An 18,255-nucleotide genomic window follows, 5' to 3' on the forward strand; every position below is an offset into this window, starting at 1 on the left:
TGAAGCAGCTGCAGGGGCAGCAACAGGGCGGAGGCGCCGCGCGCCCGGCCGACGTGTTGGACCGGTGCGCTTTACGTGCTGAAATAAACACGCGAAAGCCCCGAAATGTTTCCAGAGTGCTGTGCACTGGAGGTTTTTGTCTGGTGAAGACTTGCCTGGTGCTCCTCCGTGCAGATTGTTTGTCCTCCTCCAGTGCGGGACGAGCCAACACAAGGGAGCGCATTCGCCAACATCCAGGCACGCAATGCGATTTGGAAAGCAGCTCCTTTCCAAAGAGTTGCACACGAACGATCCTTCAGTCCCGCTCAGGGGGCACGGAACCCCCGCCACACACAGCTTCAAGTAGCGAGTCAGGCGCTGGGGCTTTCGCTTACGGCCACACCACCCTGAACACGCCCAATCTCGTCTGATCTCGGAAGCTAAGCAGCGTCGGGCCTGGTTAGTACTTGGATGAGAGACTGCCTGGGAATACCAGGTGCTGTAAGCTTTTGCTCTCCCGGCCAGCAGGGGTCGCCGTTGGTGCCGTAGGCTTTGGGAGGAAAACCTGCAGGATGGAAAGGTGATCTATAGCCTCATCTCTAGAGATGTTTTGTTGCTGTGGCATGTGTGTGACCCATATTCAAAAAAAAAACCCGTCTGTAAAACGAATATCGAAGCTGCCTCTAAATCTGCAAATGAATATGAGTCGATAAACCACTCGTTTTTCGTATAACTAGACATATATTCATTTGTTACCGATTTCATTCATTGAGCACGGATACAATAGAGGTACAGCCATTCACTGTTTGACATGTCTGCACTGGTACAGAACCGAGCAATCAGAAAACGGGTGAAACTGTCTTTAGACTCAGCATACAGTACCGAGGCCCCCCATGACCAAATAAAGGCTAACCTCGATAATCAGCCTAAAGAACGCAGACTACAGCAAAACGACTGACTTTGAAAAGGGAATGAACGTCCGGAAGGAGTAGTGGAACTAGCTTGAGATGCTTCTCCGGACCCCTAACTAAAAGCCAGCGAGAACCAGCAGCGGCGTCCACTCCTGTCGAACCGGGATCCTTCCGCAGCCACGCAGCTCGTGGTGTCCTAACCCTCCCGTATCTGATTTTGGACCAAGCACATCAGGGGAGAGCGCGAACGCAGTCCCCCACTACCAGAAATTATGCAGTCGAGATTCCCTCATTTGGGGAATTCGCAGGGGTCAGCACAGCCGGAGTGCAATGGCCGAGCCTCACCCTGGGTGAACTGATTTCGATTTTTAAGAACTTTATTTTCTTTTCACAAAAAAATACAGGACATCACAAATCAGAAAGCTTTACATTCATATACATACTTAAAACAGTATATATGATCACATCTCATTACATTTTGACATGGTAACAGTTACATAGCAACAATTTTCTTTTTTTCTGGTGCAAATCACATTCTTTACTTAAACTTGATAATGTTTTTCACAGTTTCTTGAGATATTGACCTATGCTCTCTATTTCCCACAGATTTTCTGCTTCCTCCCTCCCTTCTCTCCACAGATCTCTGAGGTAATAGTTCTCTCGGGTGATGAACAGGGCCAGGCTACCTGCTGCCTTGACTGGGATCTCGATGCCTTTGAACAGCCCCATGTTCCTCACTCTCCACAGGGCAACTTTCCCACTGTTCACCACGGCCCAGATCCTGTCAAACACGTCAGGAGGAAGTTTGACAGGAGAGATGCCGTATATGACGAAAGCAGCGGTCAGGGTAAATTGGGGCGAGAGAGCCAGCAACCAATCTTCAAACTGTGCCCAGAAGGCCTTAGCAAAAAAGCAGGACCACAGGAGATGGGATACAGTCTCCTCCTCGCCGCAGCCCACCCTAACGCAGCGAGGGCTGGGGGTGAGGCCCCTACGGTACAAGAAAGTTCGTACCGGTAAGCACTGGTGGACGACACTCCAGGCTAAATCTCTGTGAATGTTGCACAGAAACTTAGAGGATGTGTGTTTCCACACCTTCCTTGTTTGGGCTGATGTTAAAATGCCCACATGGGTCTGCCTATTGTTCTGGGGTGCAATGAAATCTTCCAGTTTTTGGACGCTGACATCTCGGAGGGGAATATGGCCAATTGGGTGAGATCTTAGAAAACTTTTAACTGTCCCATAAATTGCAGGGCATGTGTCAGAGAGTGGGACGTCCAGCTTGGGTCTGACACCCCACACTCTGAACACCTCCCTACCTACCCAGAGCCTGGAAAAATAAGTCCAGGTACGCGCTGCAGGTGCTGTTGCAAAGCCTCTCAGCACAGAGGCCAGGAAAATGCACAGCAGCTTCGTAGCAATATCTGGGACAGACTTCCCCCCTGAGGGTAGCGGCCTGTACATTATTTCCCTTCTGAGTCTTTCCTGCTTCCCACCCCATAGAAATTGAAACATCAATCTCCTCATCACCGCCGCAACACGGTGTGGGATTGGGAAGGTAGAAGCCAGAAAATTCAAGACAGGCAAGAGCTCGGTTTTGATGACCAGCACCTTCCCTGTCATGGTGAGGTCTCGGTCCTTCCATTGCATCAGTTTTTTGTTTAAGATTGGCAATTTGTTCTGCCAATTTACTGTTCCCATCTCTTCTCCAAAATACACCCCCAGGACCTTAATTCTCTTCTCTTGCAGCCTGAGATCATGTCCTTCTTTTGGCTCCCTCCAGTTCTGATAAAAAATCTCACTCTTAGATTTGTTAATTTTTGCGGAGGAAGCCAAAGAGAAACGATCACAGCACTGCAGAGCTCTGCTAATTGAGGCATTGTCAGAGAGGAGCAGGGTGACGTCATCCATGTATAGAGATGTCTTTACCTCTCCTCCCCCACTTCCAGGCACTGGTATCCCATTAATGGCCTGATCCTGGCGCAAGGCACAGGCTAAGGGCTCCATAGCCAAAACGCATAACAAGGGGGATAATGGGCAGCCCTGCCTCACCCCTGAACAGACTTCAAAGGGGCGTGATCTATTGCCATTAACCATGACTCTGCTGTTGCTACCTGTGTACAGCAGGTTAATCCACTTTCTCATGATGGGGCCAAACTTCATGTGCTCAAGTCCCGATGTTAAGTACTGCCGGTTTAGGCGGTCAAAGGCCTTTTCTAGGTCTACACCTAAAATGCAAAGAGGGAGGGAGCGATCCTCAGAGTACAGACAGACATCCCTCAACAAGGCCAGGTTGTCGCTCATCAGGCGTCCTGCTATCCCACAAGTCTGTTCTTTCCCTACCAGTGAGGCCACTACATTTTGTAGGTGCAGGAAAAGGGCTTTGGACAGGATCTTAGTGTCCACGCCTAACAGGCTGAGGGGTCTCCAGTTCTTTATGTCATTTTTTGCTCCTTTCTTAAACAAGAGAGAAATAGTGCCTTCTCTTAAGGAGTCAGGCAGCAATTCTGTCTTATATCTTTCCTCGAATAGGACCAGTAGCGGATCCTGAAGCAGATCCCAAAAGGTGCAATAAAATTCTTTAGGGAGCCCGTCAGCACCTGGAGTTTTCCCCTTCTGTAAGCTCTCCATAGCCTGTCTCAGCTCTTCTACTGTGAAATCCCTCTCAAGTACTTCCCTATCTTCTTCACTCAAAACGTTTTCTAGCTTTGAGGTAAAAAAATGAATTTCTTCATCCTTTACCTCTGTAGAGCTGTACAGTCTTGAGTAGAAGGCCTTGGTGCAGGAGAGGATAGCACTCGGCTCTGTTCTCTCTCGTCCCTCCTCATCAACTACACTTTCCATGACAGACTTGGAGCCTACCACTTTCCTGAAAAAGAAGCGAGTACACTTCTCATTTTCTTCCAAGAACTGCACTCTGCCTCTTAACAGCACTCCTCGACTACTTTCTTCGGCTATGCTCCGGATGTCCTTTTTTAAAAGGGTGATATCCTCGAGCACATCGAAGCCACTGTGCAGCATCGTGTAGAGACGCTGCAGCTGCCTCTGTTTCCTGGCTAGCACTCCTCTCCGTCTGGCAGCAGCCTTCCTTCCCTCAGCCATGAAAAAGGCCTTTGTCCTCATCTTCACCTCCTCCCACCACTCTCCTACTGACCCGTACAGACACTGCAAGGACAGCCACTGTGATAGTTTCTCCTTGTAGCGGGATACTACCCCCTCGTTCTCTAGCAGCTTTGTGTTGAGTTTCCAGAGGCCTGGGCCAAAGACAGTCCCGCCCTGGAGTTCCACTCTACACCCTAAAGCCTGATGATCTGAGAAGAAGACAGGCTGAAGAGTGACCCCAACAACTTTCACTCTCTCTGAGACAAAGCAATAGTCAATTCTGGAGCTGCTATTCCTCCCTGACCATGCATATCCTGCTGTTGTGGGATATATACATCTATATGTGTCTGAGAGTTTAAAGTCTTGAACTAAGTTTTGCAGGGCCAGTGAGCTGGAATCCAATTTTATCGGAGAGCTAGACTGCCTGTCTGTGTGCTCTAAGATACAATTAAAATCCCCTCCCACTATCACGTCTGTGCTACTTAACAATAGGGGAGAGAGTGCCTTGAGTAGCTCCACCCTTCCTCCCACGTCAGTAGGACCATACACATTGATTAGCCGCAGGTTAACGGTCCCCCATTCCACATCCACACACAGCAACCTGCCATCTATGACCCTCTGAATACTTTTCAATTTGAAAGCCCATCCTTTGAAAAGAATGGCCACGCCAGAGGCTCTGTTGTTATTGTCCCCTGACCAAACAGAAGGCCCTTTATCCCACCTATCTTCAAAGCTTTTATACCTCTCTTGATAGGCTAAAGCACACTCCTGCAACATCAACACATCTCCCTCTCTCTGCTGGAGGTAATCAAAGACAGACTGGCATTTAACTCTGTCATTGATACCTCTGGTGTTAAGAGAAATTATGTTTAGAGCCATATTACATAAGAAAGTGGAACCAGTCTTTACAAAACACATTTCTCTTCGGTCTCACCTGTTACCTTCTTCTTTTTCTTTTTCTTCTTACCAATTTCCTGCCAGCCATCCTCTGAATGAGCCTTCATCAGGGTGGCAGCAGTAAAAGCATTCACGGAGTCCATTTCAAGGAAGGGGGTAGAGGGAGGGGTGGAGGGGTTCCAGCTGTCCCCATCGCCATGCTCTCCTTCCTCCTCGCTCGGGGAGAAAACAGAGTCATTTTTCCTTTTCCTCAAGTCCAGCTCCTGGGAGCACTGAGGGGAAAGGGGTGCAGCCGATGCACCAGTCTCCTCTTCCCCCTCACCCACCAGCTGTTGCAGATCCTCCGTGATGGACTGGATGGAGGAGAGGAGGGCATCTGTAGCACTTGCAGAGTCTGAGAAAAGCAGCTCCGCTGAATCCTGGGTATCATCGCTGGACCCGCTCCACCGGGGGGCCCCACACTGGCCCTCGTTCTGAGGAGCAGGAGTGGGGGAGGGGTCCTCGCTGTTCTCGGGGGTTTTCAAACCCTCGTGCTTGTCTGGTGCAGTCTGCGGTTGTGGGGGGGTAGTGGATTTCTCTTCCACCGGCCCCGGAGCCACAGCAGGACTGATCCTGGCTGGAGGCTGAGACTCTTTGTCCAACAAGGGTTCTTTGTTTGACTTGTTGTTTGCTTTGGCTTTTCGGGCCGGTTTGGCTGAAACAAGCACTGCCTCATCCTTTCTCATTTTGAGTTTATTGGCGTAGGCGTGAGGGCAGTTCTTAAAAACGTGTCCTTCCGAGCCACATAAATTGCACTTTGGCAGCATTGAACAGTCAGAGGCTAAATGTCCCTGTTTGCCACAGGTCTTGCAGCATTTCACAGTGCAGGACGATGCCAGGTGTCCCACAGCACCACAGCACCGACACACCTTTGGTTGTCCCACATAAAAAACATAGCCATTGCAGGCGCCCAGCCGGATTGTAGAGGGCAGGTGCCTTAAGCCTCCATTTACATTGTCCGGTAGCAAGCGAACCTCGAATTTCCTTGCTCCTGTTTTTATACCGTCAACATCTCTAACCTCAGTTCCATGGTGGACGGTGCAGTACTGCTTAAGCCAGGTGTGAATGTCCTCCGTCTTTGCCAGTTCCGAGAACATAACAACATGCACCGTTTTCCTCTCTCTCTGTGTCAGAGGCTGCAAGCTGATCTTCTCAAGGGCAGGAACTTTCCCTCTTTTTGCCTAGAACACATCCACGCATTGTTCAAACAGAGAATAGGTAGCAAAAACAACCTCAAATGCTTTCTGACCTGGGAGAGCGAAGATGAAATCCAAGTGCCGAGGTTCAAAGCCAAGTTCCTTCTGTAACACTTTTCTGCTGAACTGCATACGATCCATGAAGAGGTCATCCAAAAGCTCAAAACGTACAGCATTCTTGCGGGATCCAAAGGTTGCCATCTCAAACTGCAAAACAAACACTGCTTCCACAAAACAAGAAAACAATCCAACTACTCCAACTACAGGCTGATCAAGGTATCTCCCCTGCCAGGTGAGCTGAGAGCCGCAGGCGATGAGCCCGGAGCTGAACGGGCCCCACTGGCTCGTTTGTAAGGCCAGGTGCATTGCCAACCACGACTGGCAGGGCAGAGGACTTGAAGGCGGCCTGGGCTCCTGCAGCTGTCCAGCCACGCACTCTGGTTTCTCTTCATCTCGTACAAATCTTTTGCCTTTTACTAAAGATTTCATGGAGAGGAGCATGAATGAGTTCCATACAATTTTTGTGCTTCCCTGCCTTCGGGTGGGGCGCAGCTGGGCTGGTCAAAGAGAGAAAACAAAACCGCTCACAATCGCTCTTACAATGCAGTAAGTAGCACAGGCTACTTAGGGAGTAGGCTGATGTGTTTAAAAACAACCAGCACCAGGCAGGAGTCAAACCTCCAAACTCCTAATCCATAGTCAGACACATTATCCATTGCACCACTGGCCCTGGTGTGACACTGCAGGACTGTAACCCAGTGAGCTTAGCACTGCAACTAGTAAAATATTACCCCTGGTCCATTCTTTTCCAAAAGTGAGAAACACCTGTTTTCTACATTTTGTCTGTTTTAAAACCATATCTCTTTAAACCAAACCAAGAGTTTGTCTTTTGCACTGATATTCTGATTCATTTCGATTTCAAAGAAAAAAAAAACATTACCTTCCAAAGCATCATAAAATTGTCCCCTCCTCCAGACTCTACTTCTCTCTTGTAGTAGTACAGCAGACCTTTCCAGGTGAGCAGATCACAGAGTCCGAAATGAGCTTCCTCCATCAAGCAAAGTACCTGAACATGACTCTTTCATCATAAAAGCGCCCCTGTAATAAAGAAATTAAATCCGAAATCAAGAGGGCAGTTGCCTACTGAAGTTCAAGAAGTCATAAATTTTAACCTAGCAACACATTAAAGGCTGCACCTATACAAGTACGATTCTAGAAATGCTCACCAGATTACGTTTTAAGAAAGAACTGCGCCTCAGGTTCCGCCGAGATCTTAACTCAGATGGCAGGATTCAGAGTCTGGAGTGTGGAATGATGGCGCACGGAGGGTCCACATACTGTGGATCCCTCAGTGATCTTCCGCGTGTTCAAACCGCCAGCGTGTGACTCCCCTGTCCCCGTGACCTCATTGCTCTGCTCTCGCCTCTGTGCAGCTGAGCCCGACTCATGGTAAAGTGGAAAGTCAGAGACTGAGCAAGGTGTTTAAAGACAGATTTTGTCATGGTGACATCATGGTAGAAAGAAACGAGCTTGTTACGTCTCAACAGAAACGCTCTTTAGCTCTTTCAGCGTTATGCAAAGAACAGCGACTGTCGAGATCACTTTTGAGTCAGCGCGAAACGCCGTGTGCTGTCAGTTTGATTTCATATTGCTCGTAGCGGCGCCCGGCTTTTGTCTGTCAAACGTTAGGTTGCGCTTCTTCATGCTGCATCGTCGGCATGAGTGGAGCTTTTTAAACGTCTGTACTTACTGCGCCCCATAAGAAATCGTTTGTCCCCGTTCAAAAGAGATTGTGCGATGTCCTGCAGCGTTCGCAAAGCAAACCTTTGACAGTTTGATAAGAGCGTAAATAAAAAGGCGATTCCTGCGTCTACCACTAATGTAAGAGCTATTTCAAGTGCGGCGTGGTGCGGCTTTTCAAGTGCTTGTGGGCATTTCTCTGTTGTTGATTCTTTTTTTGTGTGTAACAAAGTGGCATTTTCATGTCCGGACGGGTAGACTTTATCATTCCGATATGAAGCCACCTTTAAGTCCTCTGAGGCGTGTCTGTCTGCAAGGCTTGTATTTTGGAAATGTTTTTTTGAAACGGAGAATGACTTTGAAATAGGCTTCCGCCGGCGCCCCGCGATCCAGGTAAGATTGTAGCAAGAACGCAGCGGCGGTGGGGCTTTCTGTAGTCGTGGCCGAGTGGTTAAGGCGATGAACTAGAAATCCATTGGGTTCTTCCCGCGTAGCTCCGAATCCTGCCAACTACGTTGTCCACCTCCTGTCGTTGTGTTCCGGCGCAAGCAAAGAAGCGCGCCTCTTTGCTGGTGGTTTTAAAACACCAAATAGCTTGTACCCACTGCCTTGGAAATAAATTCTTCAGCGTCCGCGAATGGCATTTTGCAGCTGGAAGCATGTCGACGCTTTTTGCACAGAGCACCAAAAAAGCGTCTTTTTTGAAAGCCCAGGCACCGAGCATTGGTGGTTTAGTGGTAGAATTCTCGCCTGCCACGCGGGAGGCTCGGGTTCGATTCCCGGCCACTGCAGTGGCTTTTGCAGCGAGCGGCTCCATCACTTGCATCCCCTTGCAACTCGCAACTGAAAACCCACTGAAGCTAAGCAGGTGTGAGCCAGGTCAGTACCCGGATGAGGGTGAGCTACAGGGAAAAACAAAGCTTCCAGCTGGAAGCGGTGTTAATGGTGCCGGCGGGGGGGCGCTCATCCTGAGGTCTGTGCGGGTCCCAATTCCCCAGCATAGTGACGGAGACGCTGTGTTGTAAAAGGGCGCTGTCTTTTGGATGAGATGTAAAACCGAGGTCACAGCGCTCTGTGGTCATTAAAAATTAAAAATGACCACCAAAACCTTTGACAAAAGCTCTTGGTAATTGATGGTCTTCAATAATGCTTCTCCTTTAGGTACATTTTAAATCAGCTGAAAAATGCTGTGAAATGGGGGGGCACTTCAGGCCAGTGTAGGATTTGGGTTACAAGAACCATGAAACTGCGTGAGAAAGCCCTGTTGTAACAGAAGGAATAAGGTTCTTGATCCCGAGATGAAGTAAAACAGATGAGTTTATTGCATGCAAAGAACAATAAAGCCAAAGTCTTGTTTCCCGCAAGAAACAACAAAACCGAAGTATTGTTCGATGTGCCGGTACAAACTTTTAGGTTATATAGTCCTTGCTTGCTGCTTCAGACGTCATTCGATGTTATTGTAAGGGGGGGGGGGTCATGGTATTTGGCCAGTTAAGAGGCCCTTGCTAAATGGTCAGTTTAAGATTATGCCCCCAGAGGGTTCCTTGCTCGCATCCGGAATCCTTATCAGTTAACCCCCTTTCCTGCCATAAACCCCTGTTGCTTAGAAGTCTAATTTTCAGGCAGAACTGACTTAAGTTATTAACCCTTTTAACATCTTGTCTCTTACTTCATTCCCCCCTTATAAAATATGGCATACATCAGGACTGTCTATTTTTACAAATACAATGTCAGGGCAGATCTTTCCTTTTTAGATGTACAGGCATGCATTACCATGACATTGTGCGTTCCACTGTTACAACAAGGTGTTATTGATGTTTTTGTACAAGTGATAGTTACAATTTTACACATAAAACAATCCTAATCCTACAAATATAAAGTCCTACCCCAGGACCCAAACGCAGACCTCAGCCATGTGGAGATCTATCGTCAGGATCTTGGAACAGCAATATTGACCCAACTCCGATTATAATTTTTTGGCTGAATAGATATGCCAACACCTGGAATGTATTGATACCATATCCCCAGTAATGCTCCTCAGGCCTAACAAGCACACTGTTGGTCTTAGGAAGCATCAGACACAGAAACGGTAACAACATCCTTCTTTCTGTTCACTCAGTCTCTGGTGCCGTGGGTCGGTGAAAGTGCGATGCGCGGATCCAGCGATCTCATCCTGTCACTCAGATGGCACAATCAGTAGTTAGTGGCACTTGATATGGTCCCTCCCAGCAGGATTGCAACGTCTGGCAGGGTATCTCTTCTTCACCTACACCCACTCGCCAGGTATCCGGTCGTGTCTCCCCTCTGCTGGAGGTCCCCAAGCGTCCGGCACCTGTTCACAAGCCCTGTGCACCGCTTCAGTTAACAAACCTACACTACTTTAATAGAGAGTTAGTTAATTCATCAGTGCGTTAGCCAAACTTGGCCTCCAGGGAGTTTCTTTGGCTGCCCGTGATGATCTCAAATGGGCTCAGTCTCACAGTTCCATTTGCTCCAGCCCGCAAACCGCACAGGACTGCAGGTAGAGCATCTACCCACAGTGTCCCTTCAGTTGATATTTCCTTAGTTGGTCTTTCAGACTGTGGGTGATTGGGGCAATGTGACTTCCAACTTACCCCTAGTGAGGCAATTACAGCCTGGCACACCTTCCCAGTGTAGTCTGCCCCTAGATCAGTATCCAAGGGGCAGGGCAGTCCGTACCACGGGATCATCTTTATCATACACTTGGGTATGTGCCAGCCCACATCACATCATCATACAACCCCACATTCTTTACACATTTGTTCTAACCACTATTAAACATCTATTAAAGGCCTCAACCTGAATTCTCCCCTTTCCCCAATAGAGGTTTCACAGGGGTCTCAGACTCCCGCCCTCCCAGTGCCGCTCGTCTGGCATCTGCATCTGCATGGTTGTTACCTTGAGTTACTGGAATTCTTTATTTATTGTGTTATTGACACCTTACTCAAGCTGCTTCCGTCGGCAGCTGTAAAACTACAAATCAGTTCAGAGACAAGCCCAGTATTCTTAACTGGAGTCCCTGCCGTTGTGAGAGAATCTTATTTCTCCATAGCCATCCAGAATTGTGGCCTACATGCAACAAATACATACATTATATACATATACAGTAACCTTTTAACATCTTTCTTTTTACAATCTTCCATCAGTGCTCTTAACTGGCTTGCTGTGCTGAGGCAGTGGAGGGGCATTTTCCGATTGTTAGCACCTCGAATTCTGTTGTAACGGCTCAGCCTGTTCTCTGTTCTCCCTCATGCATCAGAGAGGACCCATCAGTAAACAGTATTACATTTTCTTCAATTTTCACCGTCCCCCACCCTTTGGCTACAGTATCGAATGGTATAATAGTGCCTACCTCCATGCTCCTGCGTCAGCACAGCTGCCCAGAACCCTTTGTCCACACTTACATACAAAGAATGGTTGATCCATCTGAGGAAACCCCAGTCTCAGCACCTGTAAGAGAGCTTGTTTCAAATTATTACAGGCGGCTTTTGCTGCTGGTACCAAGGCAATCTTGTCCTTGTTCTGCACTCCCCCCTTAAGCAGATCTGTTAAAAGTTGTGCTCACCCCGTAAAAATATTGCACCCTGGCCCTGTTAAAATCACACAATGCTCGACACAAAAGGGCCTTATCATAACTGCTTAATATTAGACACTCTAAAGCTGAAGCAACTCAGACTTGTGGGTTTCCTCGTCAGGGGAAGCATTCAGAATACCATCAACATACTGAGTGATCACAGTCAGTTGAAGCCACGTGATACCCTGTTCTGGATAGTCATTCTTTGTAATGCATAATATTCCAACCCAATAGATCTGGGATAAAACCACCCATTAAAATCTGGTACTCGGCAAGTAAAACTTGGTGCCCCAATACTCCTGTGGCCTCCTGCCATCTCCCTATATACATTACTCTATAGCACACTGTTGAACAGAGGAGTGAAACAAGCATGACAGTAGTGCTCCAGTATCCCCTAACAGAGAAACCAACACTCCATTAACAGTACATTTTAATCCACTGGACTGGGACAGACTTAGGTAGGCTACAAGGGATTTACAGGATCTAATCGTTAGGTAAACAGATCTTCTCACAAGAAGTTATTCTCCCCAGTCTCGATTCTAAACCTACAGCGTTTCAGCATGTCTGAGACATTCGAATAAACCCAAATTGTTTCCACTATTGCAACTAATTTTATAAAAATACAAACACTGTTTATCTAACTACTTTTACGTCCACCTGTACTGTACTTATACGTTTCAGACGCTCTTATATTTTCCAATCTCCTTAAGTTGATTTTCATCAAGTCTCTTTAGTTACGTCTCTAGCCAGTCCCACTGGCTAAACACACTCACACCGTCATTTAGTATACAAAAACTCACAGTTACACACATACATGCCGGCACACAAATTCATAAAACACACATACACATCGAGAATATATTTTTCTCTTCGTACTACAATGTGCTGTATTCTTGTTTTACTTCTACATGAATCCTTTTAATTCCTGAAGCGCACTCCAGGTTCGCTGCATTCCTAATTTTGGGTGCGGTACTTTAGCCCACCGGTCAATATCTTCCGGTTTTGGATTTGATCGTATGGGGGAATCAGGGAAGGGAGGTGCGAGTACGGACCCCCTCGATGGGGTGCGAGACACTTAGAGTGACGCTGTCATCAACAGCGCCAGCCCCCGCTACATCAGGCCCTCTCCCACTTAGGGTGAGAGTACAGGTCTGCAGGCACCCTCTGTTTAAGAAGGGAGTTCCTGTTCTGTCTCTATCACACTCGTACCAGGTGTCATCCCACCCAGACCCCCCGTCTCCATATGGTCACTGTGGGAATTGATCCCAATTATTTTCATTTCCTGCCTGTCTGTTCCCCTATGGGAGAGCAGGATATAACACATTAACTAGTGCAGTGCGACCAGGAACTAATTCTTCTTTTAGTTTCTGATTCTCCTGCACTGCCTCTTTTTGCTTTTGTTTATACTCTTTCGTAGCGAGTAAAGTATCTTTTCTTCCGGGTTTTTGTTTTCCCCGTAAACACACTTAAGAAGTCACATCCCAATTTCTTTTTTTTCTCATGTATCTGCCACCACTGGTGCCGGCCGTGCACCAGGGTGGGAGCTACATGCTTGTGCTTTTGCCAATCAATACGCATATGCTTATTTTACAGGCGTCTTCGCCCCAGACTCCCTCGGACAAACTCAGCTTTTCCCATATTTTTCTCCTTCTTTTCCTTCAACTTACACTTTTCCGATATATAAACGGACCCTTCCACCACTTTCTCAAACCATCAGTTAGTACACATGTTCGGTCTCTTTTACTTTTGTCATGTGTGAGGTAACAGCTCATACAGTAAGGGGATGCTTTCACTTGAAAAACCTGTGCATTCCTGCACTCATTCAGCCAAGGGCGTCTGTTACCTCCAGATCTAAATGCCTCTCAGAGACTTTAGAGAGGACTTACACCACACTGTTCACAGGTAAGGAACGAGACCTCGAAAACCCCCTTTCTTGATCAGTAATTCACTATGCCCAGAATGCCAGCATCGCTGCTTTTGCTCCACGGTGGACTTACACACTGAGCTCAATCAGGGCGATTCTCGGGTCTCAACGTCCTTTAAATCCTGCTACTTAATGCTTTGCTCTTTTATTATGAGGTGTGTTTATGTTAGTGTCGTGCGTGTGTATATGTATTTCACAAACAAGGAAAACACCAAAAACATACATACATATATATATCTCCTACTTCTGTTTCCTTTAAGACAAAAATCCACGCCACGCCAATCCGTGCACGATCAAGGCGTAGCTAATCTCAGGACCCCGGGTGCAATTAAGGCCCACACCAATCCTGGATTATATATATCTCACTTTTGGAAAAAGAATGGACCGGGGGTAATGTTTCACTAGTTGCAGTGCTAAGCTCACTGGGTTACAGTCCTACAGTGTCACACAGGGCCAGTGGCGCAATGGATAACTTCATTTCCATGGCAGTAGGGCCAAGCAATTTAGCATTTTTATAGTACCAGAAAACAAGAATCAGCACTATGCCTTTGCCATGGAAGCACATAGTCAGCAGGATTCGAACCTGCGCAGGGAGTCCCCAACCGATTTCGAGCCCATCGCCTTAACCACTCAACCACGATTACAGCAAGCTTGCTACCGCCGCATTCCTCCTATAATCTAACACGGAGTGCGAGGTGGCTGCGGAAACTTTTTCAAAGTCGCTCTCCGTTAAAAAAAAACACCTTTCACAAAATAATTGCCGGCAGACAGACACACCTCAGGGGGTTTAAGGCTGGCTTCACGTTCAAATGATAAAGTCTACTCGGCCGGATGTCAAAATGCAACTTTGGCAGACAGAAAAAACATCAACAAACCACAAATGTGGACAAGGATTTTACAAGCTGCACCACACTGCACTTTCAAAAGCATTTACATTCGTGTTAGACGCAGGAATTGCCTTTGATTTGCGCGCTTCCGAACGCCATGGAAAACGAAACAAAACTAAAGCCCTCAGCTCCTGCACTTGATTATAATGCCATTGCGTGTCGGAGCAGGAATTTACGTCATCCTACCACTGCAACACGGGGAATAGAGGGAAATGAGCACACGCTACGAATCGTCTCAATCACTCCCTAGAGTCGTAAGGCTCATTGAAGGGTGCACCCCCATCATAATGCGCCCTGCCCTACAAATAAAACAGGTCTACGGGTCTGAAACCTGCTCCACGGAAAACAGTTCTGTTGCGCTTTTGATCAAAGGAAGATTCTCTGTTCTTACTTTTTGATGACATAACACCCAAAGGGGCTTCTTTGGAGCTGGATTCCAACCAGCATCCTAAAGTTTCTTGGCGGTATCCTTTACAGTCCTCTGTTCGGTCGACAAGGAACAGAAGGGGGCAGCTTTCCTCACACATACAGTGGAATGTACTGTAGTGTTCCCCTTCATTGAATTCACAGTTCTGCATCAGACCTCTAACTCGTTTCCTTAGCTTGGATTTAAGCCACGAAGCAGGCTTCTACTGTATAAACGTCTAGAGGAATCACAAACTATTTGAGAGGCCATCATCCCAGGGGGAACTGACAAAGTCTATCCCTAAACACCTAGCGCAGTCTCTCGAGAGACTGTCAAAACTCGCTTTCTCCGTTTGCGTTGCAAGTAAGTGAAAACGCAATCTCAACCCAGAGCCACTTGACAGCAGCGGCACGTAAATACTGTTACTGTCACTGCTCGATACTGACGTTAGCCTACTATACCATGTTCAGCCACCGCTAGAAAATGTCCGGCTCTAGAACCGGAGCAAACAACAGGAGGGCCAACGCCAAACGGGCACACGTGTCAGAGATGGAGCGTGACAAGGATGGGATTTGAACCCATGCGTGCAGAACACAACAGATTAGCAATCCATCGCCTTAACCACTCGGCCACCTCGTCGAGGGAACTGGGCTGTCCGGCACGCTCCAGATGATCTTTTTCTTTTTTTTCCCTCGTACTCGAGGGTCATTTTCCTGTTCCACATGCGATTTCAACATTTTCCTTGGGAGATGTCAAGCCAGCAAGCCACTGCTGTGGTTCAGTGGCCAGTGTGGAGTTCAGTGGCCCTGTTGTACACAGAAAGCACATTGAGCTCCTTGGACATGAAAAGTTCCAGATAAAAGCCATTTGTCACCCTTTCTCTTGGTGTCGATGTTGCTATTGTATGTAAAGGTGGCAACTTGCTCAGCGAGCAGGCGGAGCACACATCGAATGCAGATGTGTCTGAGTGGTCTGTCCAGGTGGCTGCAAAAGGACAGCACTCCCGGGGTGCCTGTCACGGACGTCCAAAGGGACTAACCGTGGGGAGCAGGAGAGCGGAAAAAGACCCATATGCGTAGCGGCGAGACGGGAAAAAGGCCCGGGCTCATTAGTGCAAAGAGTTCAGGAATGCCGTATAGAAACCTATGCCCTCAGGGAGCGGACGTGGGGCACCCTGGTGCTAGGCGGGTCTCAGGACATCCAAACGTCAATGCTGAGCCAGGACAGAGTGCAAGACCCGGAAATATATAGCCCAAGGGAAAGAGAGGGACCGGAAGGACAGCAGACCGGAAACTAGGGACAGGACAGAGAAGGAGCGCCCTCTGGCTGTAAAGCGTTTTGAGAAGCCACCTTTAAAGGTGATATATACTGTAAAAGCGCTGATTCTTGTGGAATGTGTTCCGCCGGGGATTCAATTTTTTTTTTATTGCGCATCTAACGAAATCTCAGTATAACTTTGTTCATGAACAAACAGTGGCATGTTACATTATTATTAGTTTTTTTGTTAACAAGGCTCGCCAGCTAATGTGAATCGAAACCTGTCTTTCTAGCTTTTAAAGTCGTGCGATGTGTAAGCCACAATTCAAATAGAGAAAAAAGAGCTGACTGACAAGATTTGAGATGTGGCTGTCAATGTTGGATTAAAAAAAGCACATTGCCCGACGTTTGTTGCATTGCTTGAAAATAACTTTATTTCGAGAGACTGGATAAGTAATTCAAGTGTTTTTTTTTAACTTCCTGAAAAACAACTAATAATTTAACTATATGTAACGTTTTATGATATGTCGCGGTTTTGAATGTCTGAGGACATGTGCTGGCTGGACAGGAGGCTCTACTGTACACAGAGAGGGGCGGGAGGAGGGGACAAGCCGATACATACTCTTAGAGTTTGATTAATAGGGAATATAATACAAAAATATAGTACTAAAAATAAGATACACTCTACAGACATTCACAACGGCGACTGTCAGAAGATAGGACACAGCGGCTCAGGCACCCGCTGAATGGAAAAGGGGCACTTTAATGTTCTGTATGGCTAATATTCAATACTTTAATATTCTTTTCTGTATGTTTAACAATAGTGGGTACTGACCTTATTCGTCCCTGCTCCCGTTGTTAGGTGTTAATGTGTTGTTAAGTGTGAATTTGAACCTGTTTCCCGGAGGTCTGGCTTTTTTTCTGGAAAACCATAACTCTGGTCTTGTCCAGATTGACTGTTGGCGCCCAGGTCTGACAGTGCTGCTCCAGCAGTGCCAGGTTCTGGCGCAGCCTCTGTTCTGTGGGCGACAGCGGGACCAGGTCGTCTGCAAAGAGCAGGAACTCAATTTCCATAATTAATGCAGATCAGTAAATCAAGGGACAAAGCAACTATTGCGCCCGGGTCCTTAATGGGCTTTGACGTGCTAATGCATTGGTTTAACAGTCTGGGTGTGGCAAGCCTCTAATGTTTAACCTTTAACTGTTTTTCCATCTACTGTATTGCTTTGAGATGCCACTTTTAAAGGTGATATGTAAAATAAAGTTTTTTATTATTGTTATAGAGAAACATGATCAGATTTTCCCTGGTTCAGAAAAAAAGATCTAAAGTGCTACACCTAACTTTCTTAATTCGATGTATTTAAAGCAGTGAACTACTGTAGGTGTAACATAACATTCAGAAATACAATCGAGAATAGTTTTGTGGTGTTTGTTTAGATGAAACGTTCCTAAAACGTATAACGTAACAAAATTAAAGACGATTAAAATCTGTAATCTTTCCACATGTACTGTATGTCATCGGAAAGTTTCTGCTTTGTGTAAGGATGGTATCAAAAAGTAATCTTAAGTGGTGAGAAAGCTGTGCTCAATGTGTTTAAGGGACTTAAAAGTAAAAGGTGATGCTTCATATTGCTTGACTAATTTTAAAAACGAAGTTATAAATGCAGTTATAAATCCCTCGGTGCCGCGCCGGGTGTAAATATCAAAATATACATTCGTCCCGGGCAGAGGCCGAAGAGCGCCCGGCTGGGGTGCGTGGGGAAGAGCAGGACAGGAGTGAAAGGCGGGGTTTAGGAAGGCGTACAGTCTGGGCAGGTATAGATTACACTTTTCTAAAACGAATTTGAAAAATAAAAATGATTACAATCTAATCCTTCCACGTTTGATCCCAAAATCCCAAGAAATATACATCTAAACGGGTAGAAAGCTATGCTGAAAGTTTATTAAGATACTTAGAAGACAAAGATACTGTATCAATTTATGTTGCATTAGCCTGATTATGATTAAAAAAAACATATAATTAAACACGCGTTTGCGATTTAAATCAAAACACGATTTAAATCAATATAAATGTTTATATTGTAACGCATACTGTCCAGCCTCCATTTCTCTATAAACATTTACTCTATTACACACACACACAATAGAAGCAGGAAGCAGAAGCAGGGACCGTTGTCAGAAAGGAAGAAGGTGACTATTCATTGTCATCAAAAATGACTTAGAATCGATCATGTTGTGATATTTTGAAATATAAAAGTCAATTGATTGTCCATAATATTGCTATTCTATTTTTTCGAAGAAATGTTTGTTAAAAGAAAAGTC

General features: G+C 46.5%; 2 non-coding genes and 1 pseudogene across 2 annotated transcripts; 2 read left to right on the top strand and 1 right to left on the bottom strand.

The window, feature by feature from the left end:
• The first annotated feature begins 368 nt into the window (after positions 1–368).
• LOC138231853 (5S ribosomal RNA) lies at positions 369–487 on the top strand (annotated as a pseudogene).
• A 635-nt stretch (positions 488–1,122) lies between these two features.
• LOC138231917 (U1 spliceosomal RNA) lies at positions 1,123–1,292 on the bottom strand. Its single transcript, XR_011186878.1, has one exon. It is a non-coding gene; the product is annotated as a U1 spliceosomal RNA (small nuclear RNA).
• Positions 1,293–6,556: 5,264 nt separating this feature from the next.
• LOC138232056 (U5 spliceosomal RNA) lies at positions 6,557–6,672 on the top strand. Its single transcript, XR_011187015.1, has one exon. It is a non-coding gene; the product is annotated as a U5 spliceosomal RNA (small nuclear RNA).
• Positions 6,673–18,255: the final 11,583 nt, after the last annotated feature.

This window comes from Lepisosteus oculatus, unplaced genomic scaffold, assembly GCF_040954835.1.
Source record: "Lepisosteus oculatus isolate fLepOcu1 unplaced genomic scaffold, fLepOcu1.hap2 HAP2_SCAFFOLD_62, whole genome shotgun sequence".
Lineage (NCBI taxonomy): Eukaryota > Metazoa > Chordata > Actinopteri > Semionotiformes > Lepisosteidae > Lepisosteus > Lepisosteus oculatus.